This window comes from Amia ocellicauda, chromosome 12, assembly GCF_036373705.1.
Source record: "Amia ocellicauda isolate fAmiCal2 chromosome 12, fAmiCal2.hap1, whole genome shotgun sequence".
Lineage (NCBI taxonomy): Eukaryota > Metazoa > Chordata > Actinopteri > Amiiformes > Amiidae > Amia > Amia ocellicauda.
The window spans coordinates 32,949,321-32,960,069 of record NC_089861.1 but is presented as its reverse complement, the minus strand read 5'-3'; the positions used below and the strand labels follow the sequence as shown (position 1 = coordinate 32,960,069).

The following is a 10,749-nucleotide window of genomic DNA, read 5'->3' as shown; positions in this document are numbered from 1 at the left end:
TAGAGTACAGTGAAGAAAACATAACTGATTTACCTTGTCATAAGTTAAAAACAAAAATTAATAAATAATCTGAAAAGAAATACTAAATTTCCCAGCATGCCTCCCTGTCCCTGAGACCCTTAACCTGTGAGGTCATCGGAGGTCACAGGTGAGGTTCTCGGGAACAGGGCTGCTTGCCTCAGCTTCGTGAACAACAATAAAATCCTTTTTAACAATCAAGAAAATTAAACTTTATTCTCAGTGTACTACTGTATTTATATTCAATTGTTGTGAATATTTGGTGTCGACTTGTTGATTTTTGCAGGGAATTTTGGCAACTGGAGCATAGTGGAAACCGTTGCCAATTTTCTTCCTCAAACCAGATGACTGGACATTTCTGGGGGCAGGTCCTTCGTGGCTGGCTTTGTGAGCCAATCAAAAGACAGCCAGGGCTCTTGACCCCACCCAAGCCTTATCATCGTGGATATTTCATTTGAGGAAAAATGTCAACATAGTACAACACAATTTTGCAATATTCCCAATTATTATTATTATTCATCATCATCATCATCATAGTTTATTTTAATATTTATTAATGTAAATATGTATTTATTTATATATGTTGGTGTTTTGGAACTTCTGGTATTCAGAGACAGAGTGAAGAGAGAGAGAAGGGGGGAAGAGAGGAAAGGGGATAGAGCAAGAGATGGAGGAGAGTGAGGAATCTGGACAGAGAAAGAGCGAAGTAGTAGAGAGAGTGACACAGGAGAGTTAAGGGCCACCTACTGGCCATTTTCACACACTGCAGCAGCCTGGTCTATTTCAGAAACCCAAAATCTGAACACACATGAACTGACTGACTGATACACTGACACACTGACTGACTGACTGGCTGGCCCCTCTCTCCTCTCAGTGACCTCGGTGTGATATTGATCTCAGTGTCTGTGCTGAGACAAAGTGATACATCAGCAAGTACAAGACTGCCCCCTTACACACCCTGTCTCGTTTCCATAGCAACAAGCTTAGAAAGGGGGGAGTAATGGAGAAGGGAGAAGGGGAGGGGGTATTCAGTAGGTCTTGCCTCTGCCTCTCTTCTCCCACTCCTTCCCTTTCTCTATCAATCTCTCACTGCCCACCTCTTTCCCCTCTTTCTCCCCTTTACCCCTCTCTCTCTCTCTCTCTCTCTCCCCTCATCTCCTTAAGTCACTTCTTCCACCCTCCCCTCCCTCTCGCTTTCCCTCTGCAGAGAAAGCAATGCATTGTGGGAAGCAAGGAAGTATAAGAGAGAGGTTGAGACACACAAACACACACACACACACACACACACACACACACATACATACATTAGGGCTGCCAACTTTCAAGAAATGCTTAGCGTGTGAAATGCAGACATCAAACGTTTACAAAGCTTTTTGAAGATAATGGACTCTGGGAGAACTCATATTTAAATAGTTATAATAATTATAATAAAGGATAAAATGTGTCCATCCTGAAAATCACTAACTCGATTTATTCCCAAACTCAGTATAGCAACATCATACACAGCTGGTTGCTTGTTATTATTTATGTATTTATCTTGCATAATATGATTAATATTTATATACTTTCGTATGAGCACCTGCTGCCAGAGAATATATGTATAATATGTGTATATATAGATAACATTGCTTTATTTCCAATGATTAGCCTATTGTTCAGTTTTTTTGCATGTTTTACACTTCAGTTCAACAGGAGAGCAGAAGGTAAGACTATAGACCAGTCAGTATAGTACAATGTAGACCAGTCCAGTCCAGTGCAGTGCTGCAGTGATAGTTGTGTCCGTGACTCGTGTGTAGGTTTCCAGTGGTTTACTGTTTCTCAATATGTCTCAGTGAGTGTGTCTCACTATGTCTCATTGTGTCTCTGAGTATCTGTGTCTCAGTGTGTCTCTCAGTGGTGCATGTCTGTTCTGCAGTGAGGAATGTGTTTGTGGGACAGTGGAACAGGACGGTCCTGCAATGTGAGGTAAGGTTCCCTTATCACAGGATGCCCAGATCTTCAAGGAGGTGAGAGATATCTCAAGATGAGAGGGACAAGAAAGGGTTGAAGCCAGTGCTGTGGGAACTATAGTAGAGTATAGGGGCCCAGACTGGAGCCAGCACTGTGGGGACTATAGTATAGTATAGGGGCCCAGACTGGAGTCCACACAGTGCTGGCTATAGTATAGTATAGGGGCCCAGACCAGAGCCAGCGCTGTGTGGACTATGGTATAGGGGCCCAGACTGGAGCCAGCGCTGGGGGACTATAGTATAGTATAGGGGCCCAGACTGGAACCAGCACTGTGGGGACTATAGTATAGTATAGGGGCCCAGACTGGAGTCCACACAGTGCTGGCTATAGTATAGTATAGAGGCCCAGACCAGAGCCAGCGCTGTGTGGACTATGGTATAGGGGCCCAGACTGGAGCCAGCGCTGGGGGACTATAGTATAGTATAGGGGCCCAGACTGGAGCCAGCATTGTGTTGATTATGGGGCCCAACCTACAATCCACAGAAAAGGCTTCAGTGGTTTAACAACTAAATATGATCCCGTAAAGACTGAAACTTTTCAATTTGTCAGTGTTTGTGAGTTTACTGATTTCTGCTTTAAACAGGTCGATGTCACAGTGTAAATTAAATCTACATTTTAAAATTACAATGTTGTCTATAAATGCATAAACTAAACCCAGTTTGTACTTCAATAAATTAGATCCCCAAATTTATACAGTACCACTGAACTATTTTACTATATATCATGAATATACAAAACAGGTTGATAAGATTTGTAATGCTTAGAACAATATTTACTGTGTTTTAGAAACACCAGGGGTCATTTTATGTGAAGCATACAAGTATATTCCCAATATATGACATAAAATGACCCCTGGTGTTTCTAAAACACAGTAAATATTGTTCTAAGCATTACAAATCTTATCAACCTGTTTTGTATATTCATAATATTGTAGTGATCCTGGCGGGTGTCTGTGTGGATGTGCCAGTAGGGCAGCCCAAATGTTGGGGGGGGGGAGGGTGTAAAAGTGTGTATGCAGGGTGGGCGAGTCAGTTCGGGGACTCTGTCTGTCTATGCGTGTGTGTGTGAATGGGTGTTACGTGTGGGGCATTATTGTGCTGGGTTAGGGAGGGATATTTGTGGGTAAGTGTGTCTGTGTGGCTCCCCCCGTCTCGGGGTGGTACAGCCGGAGAGCGGTAATTGGACGGGAGGGAGTCACCAGACAGGGGAATATATAAGGGCGTGGTGACGGGGTAGAATTTGAGTTGAGTGGGAGTTTAATAGAGAGAAACGTCTGTGTTTTTAGAGAATCTTAAGGAAAAAGGGGGAAAGGGAAGTACCTCTGTGCCAGATTAATAAATTACAGCTTTTGTTTTGAAAAAACTCCATCTCGAGTGCCTTATTTTATTAGCAACCTTTAGAAAGTCAAGGTCGCTACAATACATTGCATACAGTGAGGGAAAAAAGTATTTGATCCCCTGCTGATTTTGTACAATTGCCCACTGCCAAAGAAATGATCAGTCTATAATTTTAATGGTAGGTGTATTTTAACAGTGAAAGACAGAATAACAACAAAAAAATCCAGAAGAATGCATTTCAAAAAAGTTATAAATTGATTTGCATGTTAATGAGGGAAATAAGTATTTGATCCCCTGTCAATCAGCAAGATTTCTGGCTCCCAGGTGTCTTTTATACAGGTAACGAGCTGAGATTAGGAGCACTCTCTTAAAGGGAGTGCTCCTAATCTCAGCTCGTTACCTGTATAAAAGACACCTGTCAACTGAAGCAATCAATCAATCAGATTCCAAACTCTCCACCATGGCCAAGACCAAAGAGCTGTCCAAGGATGTCAGGGACAAGATTGTAGACCTACACAAGGCTGGAATGGGCTACAAGACCATCGCCAAGCAGCTTGGTGAGAAGGTGACAACAGTTGGTGCGATTATTTGCAAATGGAAGAAACACAAAATAAATGTCATTCTCTCTCAGTCTGGGGCTCCATGCAAGATCTCACCTCGTGAAGTTTCAATGATCACGAGAACGGTGAGGAATCAGCCCAGAACAACACGGGAGGATCTTGTTAATGATTTCAAGGCAGCTGGGACCATAGTCACCAAGAAAACAATTGGTAACACACTACGCTGTGAAGGACTGAATCCTGCAGCGCCTGCAAGGTCTGCCTGCTCAAGAAAGCACATGTACAGGCCCGTCTGAAGTTTGCCAATGAACATCTGAATGATTCAGAGGAGAACTGGGTGAAAGTGTTGTGGTCAGATGAGACCAAAATCGAGCTCTTTGGCATCAACTCAACTTGCTGTGTTTGGAGGAGGAGGAATGACCCCAAGAACACCATCCCCACCGTCAACAAAGGAGTGGCTCAAGAAGAAGCACATTAAGGTCCTGGAGTGGCCTAGCCAGTCTCCAGACCTTAATCCCATAGAAAATCTGTGGAGGGAGCTGAAGATTTGAGTTGCCACACGTCAGCATCGAAACCTTAATGACTTGGAGAGGATCTGCAAAGAGGAGTGGGACAAAATCCCTCCTGAGATGTGTGCAAACCTGGTGGCCAACTTCAAGAAACGTCTGACCTCTGTGATTGCCAACAAAGGTTTTGCCATGAAGTACTAAGTCGAAGGGGTCAAATACTTATTTCCCTCATTAACATGCAAATCAATTCATAACTTTTTTGAAATGCGTTTTTCTGGATTTTGTTGTTATTCTGTCTCACTGTTAAAATACACCTACCATTAAAATGATAGACTGATAATTTCTTTGTCAGTGGGCAAACGTACAAAATCAACAGGGGATCAAATACTTTTTTTCCCTCACTGTATATATAAAATTAACTTTTTTTTTTTTTTTGTGTGGCAGCAATACGCTTCCGTAGTTTTCAGCTTCGGTCTGTGTGCCAATTTGGAAAGCTATGTTTTTGGATTTGCATACGAAAAAAAAAAAACACATACGATTTCTCCTAAGAAATCACATCATATTACCAAAAATAAAATAAAATGTTTAATGTATTGTATAATCTGATCCGGGTATTATTATTATTATTATTGTTGTGGTTTATGTGAATTTTCTGAGAATATCTAACAAAGCGAATGTCATCAAACCTGGTCAAATCGGAAAAGAACAAGTTTCTTTGAAAAACAAACCAAATGCCAAGTAACACTGGAAGTACAGTGAAACTCTGATACAACTTACCACCTTAGTATGTTTTAACGAGTTGTGTAATAACCTGTATTGTACCCATCACTAAAAAAAACGGTACTGTAAAAAAAAAAAAACTACTAAATTTATTAATGTACGTATACAATGTATATAAAGTAGTATGTTTAATGTTTGAATAGTACTGTAGCCTATTGTCAATGTACACATCATGGTATATTTGCATAAAAACTGCAGTAGCTTTACTGGATGATCTGCAAGTTCACTCTGCGAAGCAACTGTACCACAAACACGTTTGTCAGATTGCAAGCGCAACAGTACAATGCATTGCTCTCGTACTGTAAACTAATTTGAAACAAAACGGTACTGTAATTTATTAATTGTATAGAAACAATAAAACCCTAGAACAGTAACATAGTAAATACATGTATACAGCAATGAACTCCATACAGTATACTTTACCATACAACCTGCATGGTCTACGTTGTTTGGGAAATATTTCATAGAAGTCCGCTGTAGCAACTGCAGCTTTATAAACTTCAGCTCTTCAAATTTAACCATAACTGATCTCCACTTTGTAGACCTAGTGCCAACCAGACACACCAGGTTATTAATCAATTAATCTACACCTCCTTCCGACTACGCCAATTAACACTTGAGATATTCAATCAATTCCCATTAGGCTAGGCCACAGATCCGTTTTCTATAGGGCTTAGCTAGAACTGGGATATAGTATATAATTAATAAAAATCAGCAGCACACCAACACACAACACAACATACTCCAAGAGTTCTTAAATCACCCATACAATACATACACTGGAATATTGCACTTACCCCCCACCAATTCATATAATGAAGAGAACAATCATTTCACCACACAATAAATAAATCACACCATTATAAACATTTTCCCAATACAAACTCTTAAGAAACTGCAGTTTGAACGCTTACCTAATCCCAGTTAAGTAGTTATCTGCTTAATAAAAACATCCACATATCCCCACCAATACAATATAAATTTACAGTCAGAAACCCAGCCCACAACTGGATTTGCGAGAAACCAGACACACACGTCCGCTGCTTAAGGGACTACAAGTCCATATCAGCGGTAGCGCAGACACTACACCGCCAAGCAAACTCCCGGATCAGATTAGTCTCACCCCAGTTGCCTCCTCAAGGCTATCAGTAGTTTTGCACCAAACTCCCGCAATAATGCGTGTGTGTCTCTGTGCTCCCGCAACCTGCCTGTCTGCGCTTTCCCTGACACTCTCTCCCTTCCCAAACATTCCTCCCTACTTTTATACAGTACAGCAGTCACTTCAAGCATTGTCATTTGTTGCTTATTATCCAAATTAACCAAACCCGTATAATCCCTCATATTCGACCCCTTTACGACTTGGTTGTCACAAAACAATTAATAACACCAGATCGCTGCACAACTGTGCCTGCTTTCGTCCATTTTTCATTTCACTCACATCCTTGAGCGACAGGCACTCGTTTAGCGCTCGCCATTAATACAGTAATAAGTGCAAATAGAGCAAACGAGATTGACTGTAGTGGGTTTTCTTGAAAATGGATTAAGTAAATGTAACAACGGCTATACTAAAAATGAATAACTTCAGAGCAGTTTTTAAGCCTGTATCTTTGAGAGCAATGCATGTGTGCAATTAAACTTAAAGCGGGTGTGCAGAGGGCATTCATAATCGTAGTGTTTGTATAGTGACGATCTATTATTATATTACAAAATCTAGTCATATTTATTTGGCAGTGAAAACCAGCTATTATAATCAATAGTCCACATCGGATCCTTAAATCGAGACTATAGTAAAAAACAAATCTACGAGAGCGGATCCCCATGCGCAGTGCAGCGCCGGGCGCTCGCTCCGACTGAACATGACGGTTGAGATTCTTAAAATACATTAATTTCAAAAAGCTGCCACTTCTCAGTTTTTTCACCCATAACTTAAAAACCCTGACGAGTTAGGCTTAGGTCGCTTTAAATATATATTGTAGACAGATACAGGTACCACTCGTATTAGCGGCACATTTTAGCTTTTTGGTTTATGCTAACTGCAAATGCATTAAAGTAAGCAAACGAGATTTTTATTTTACTTTCTGAAGTCAGATGCAAATTGTCCAGCAACCTCAGGTACCTGAGGCTGTAACCGATCAGATCCCCCGTCATTATAGGGCAGGGGTGAAGGGAGGAGCCGAAAAATACGGTGCCCTCTTGCGGTCAGGGGGCGCTATTGCATGGATGAAAACTGAGAAGGAACGTGCGACCACTCTATTATTATTTGAAGAGACGGCATACTGACGGGACTGTACTCGACTGGACTGCTGCAGAGTCGTTGATTGAACTGGACTGGTGTCTACCGTGAAATCTCTTTTTCAACGATCCCACTGCCCTCACCACTGGACAAGCCACCACTCTAGCCCGGATGTCTCTGCTCTGCCATGGGCAGTAGAGCACCCCTGGATGCCAGCCTGCTGTGGCTGTGCCTGCTGGCCTGCGTGGGGCCCAGCACCTCCTGCTTCTCCTGCCTGGTGCCCTCCAGGGATGGGATGCGCCTGTGCTGGGGCTACGTCCTGCCTGACAGCGGGGTGCGAAGCATGGACGCCTGCTACCGGGCCCTGGCGCGCATCTTTGGGGACCAGAGAGTGACAGATGCTGGCAGAGTGGGTGAGTGAGATAGCAGAGGGCAGGGGCAGGTGGGGTGGAGGTTGTTGCAGTTGGCGAAGGCTGATTACCACAGATGCCTACAAGGGGTGTGGGCATACAAAAGGTTTAAGAACCACTGGTCTACAGCAAGAATTACATTTATTACCAAAATACACTTCCACACTCTACAGCAATCCAGTCCAGTCCAGTGCAGTCAGTAACTCCTTTTTTCTTATTTCTCTCACACACAGTTACACAAACACACACTCATACACTCACATACAATCTTTGGGGCTGAATTTTTAATGTATAACAAGAAAATTACAAACACACAGGGATACACAAACACATAAACACACGCAACACACAGACATGCACGCACACACACACTGTCTGTCTATTTTGTAGGGGCCGGGTATGACAGCTCCCTGAGAGGGATCTTACAGGAGCTGCTCACACCCCTAATACAGAAATTTGAAGGACAGAGAAATGATGGTAAGAGAGAGAGGGAGGTAGGTCCAGACTAAGAGAGAGAGAGAGAGAGTGGAGTAGAAGGAGGCTACAGAGGGGAGGGAGAGGGTGATGGTGATTGTGAGGAGAAGAGAATAAGAGGGGGAGAGTGCATGGTCCAAGCAGGGTGACAGAACACCAGACCCTGTGGTTGTGGATAATTCAGTATGGATCTCACAGCTCCTTACATTAGTGGCAATTAGTAACAAAAACAGTGCTGACAGGCCGGCCCGACTGATGAGGGCGACTGTGGCAGTAGCCATTACGGATGCAGGCTTAACTAACTCTGCTCTGACCCACAATGCACTGCAACATCTATCTCACCGTGTCTCAGTTACTATCGTGTGTCTCTCTCCACACCCGTGTCCAGCGTCTGTGTACGAAGCGGAGTTCCAGAGAGTCGCACAGGCCTTCGCCAGTCAGGCCGCCCAGCTGCCACATGGTGAGTACAGTAGTACAGCAGTACAGTGGTGCGGTGTGCTGCGGTGTGGTAAGACTCATTGCTACATTCGTGATCTGGTATTTGTTAGGTCATGTGTTGACTTTTCTTTGTTTTTTCAGCTACTGGCTGTGTGCCTCCCTGTGGTGAGTAGCTCCGCCCTGCCTAACAGCCCCCCAGTCTCAGTACAGTCCACTATAGTCCAATCAGTACATTGCAGTAGTCCTGTCATTACAGTACAATGTAGACCAGTTCAGACCACTACAATGCATTGAGCCAGTCCACTCCAGTGCAGTGCTGCAGTGATTGTTGTGTCTCTGACTGATTTGCAGGTTTCCAGGAGTCCAGCACTGTGTACAGCTGTATCACCTGCCAGTATGAAACCTGTGGCTATCCCCTGGACTGTCCCAGTAAGTGGACTCAGTGTGTCTCAGTATGTCTCAGTGAGTGTCTGTATCTGTATCTCAGTTTCTCTAAGTGTGTCTCAGTGTGTCTCAATGTCTCTCAATGTGTGTCTCAGTGGTCTGTGTCTGTTCTGCAGTGAGGGACGTGTCCGTGGGGGAGTGGAACCGGTCAGTGCTGCAATGTGAGGTGGGGTTCACTCTGCCCCTGGATGCCCAGTTCTCCTGGAAATTCACCAAGGAGGTGAGAGACAGGGACAAGAAAGGGTGGGAGCCAGCACTGTGTGGACTATAGTATAGTATAGGGGCCCAGACTGGAGCCAGCGCTCTGGGGACTATAGTGCCCAACCTATAATCCACAGAGAAGATTTAAATGTTTTAACCACTAAAGACAATCCTCTAAAGACTGATATCTGCCCCCGCCGCCCAGTTGCGGACGCAGGACCTGGCGCAGTTCGAGGAGCTGACGCGTGGCACAGACCCGGTCTACGCCATGCCCTCCACCCGGCGCGAGCAACAGGGCACCTACCTGTGCGAGATGTTCACCCAGGAGCACTCCATCGCTAGGCACTACATGTACCTCACAGGTGTGGCTTGGACTTTGTCCAGTCCAGTCCAGTACTGCAGGGTCTGCACCCTCTTACTAACCCTCTCTCTCTCTCAGTGCTGCACTGTGTGACTCATTCTCTCTCTCTCTCTCTCTCTTTCAGTGCTGGGGGAGAGCCCTACCCTTCTGCCTCCTGAGCCGCCCCCCCTGTTGTCCACACAGACACCCCACCGGAACACCGCTCCCCCTGCCCTGCCACCTCACGAGTCTCCTCCCCTGCTGCCTTCTGAGTCACCCCCCCTGCTGCCCCCCCAGGACACTGGCCCCCCTGCCCATTTGCCCCCCCATTCACCCCCCCCCACACCCCTCCAGTATCCCCCCCTGTTGCCCCCTCCGTCACCCCTCCCCAACAGTGATCAAACCACCCTGATCGCCTGCCTCTCCTCATTCATTTTACTGATCATACTCTCACTAGGGTAGGGCATTAATTTTATTATTATTATTATTATTATTATTATTATTATTATTATTATTGTTGTTGTTGTTGTTGTTGTTGTTTTGATGATGATGATGATTATTGGCATGAGGATTTTATCCAAAACACCACCTGTTCCTAAACTCTGACTGTATAAGGGCAAAACTAAACTGGGAAAACTGTGGTTCTGCTCTGTGTGTCCCCTCCAGGTTCCTGTACTGGTGGACCACCAAGAGGAGAGAGAGAGGAGAGAGACAAGAGTTACAGTTGGTCACAAACTATCAAATTAATAAGTAAATAAAAGATTGTTCAATTTTCTGAGTCTGTGATTTTTGTGTTTGGCACTCTTGTTCCATAAAAACCTGTTTTTCTTATTTAGGGTGAAGAGATTTCTCAGCGTTTCTTTCTGCAGATTCTTATTAGTAGGGTTTATTTAATATTATTGTAAGTCCATATTGGTCTTTTGCTCCCTATACTACCCTGGCAAACACAATGATAGGATAAATAGACAGACAAAGAGAGATATAATGTCATAATT

General features: G+C 44.0%; 1 long non-coding RNA gene across 1 annotated transcript; it reads left to right on the top strand.

Moving 5' to 3' along the window:
• Positions 1–10,108: 10,108 nt before the first annotated feature.
• Positions 10,109–10,529, top strand: LOC136764982 (uncharacterized). The gene is made up of 2 exons (XR_010821282.1): positions 10,109–10,212; positions 10,421–10,529. It is a non-coding gene; the product is annotated as an uncharacterized LOC136764982 (long non-coding RNA).
• The last annotated feature ends 220 nt before the right edge of the window (positions 10,530–10,749 follow it).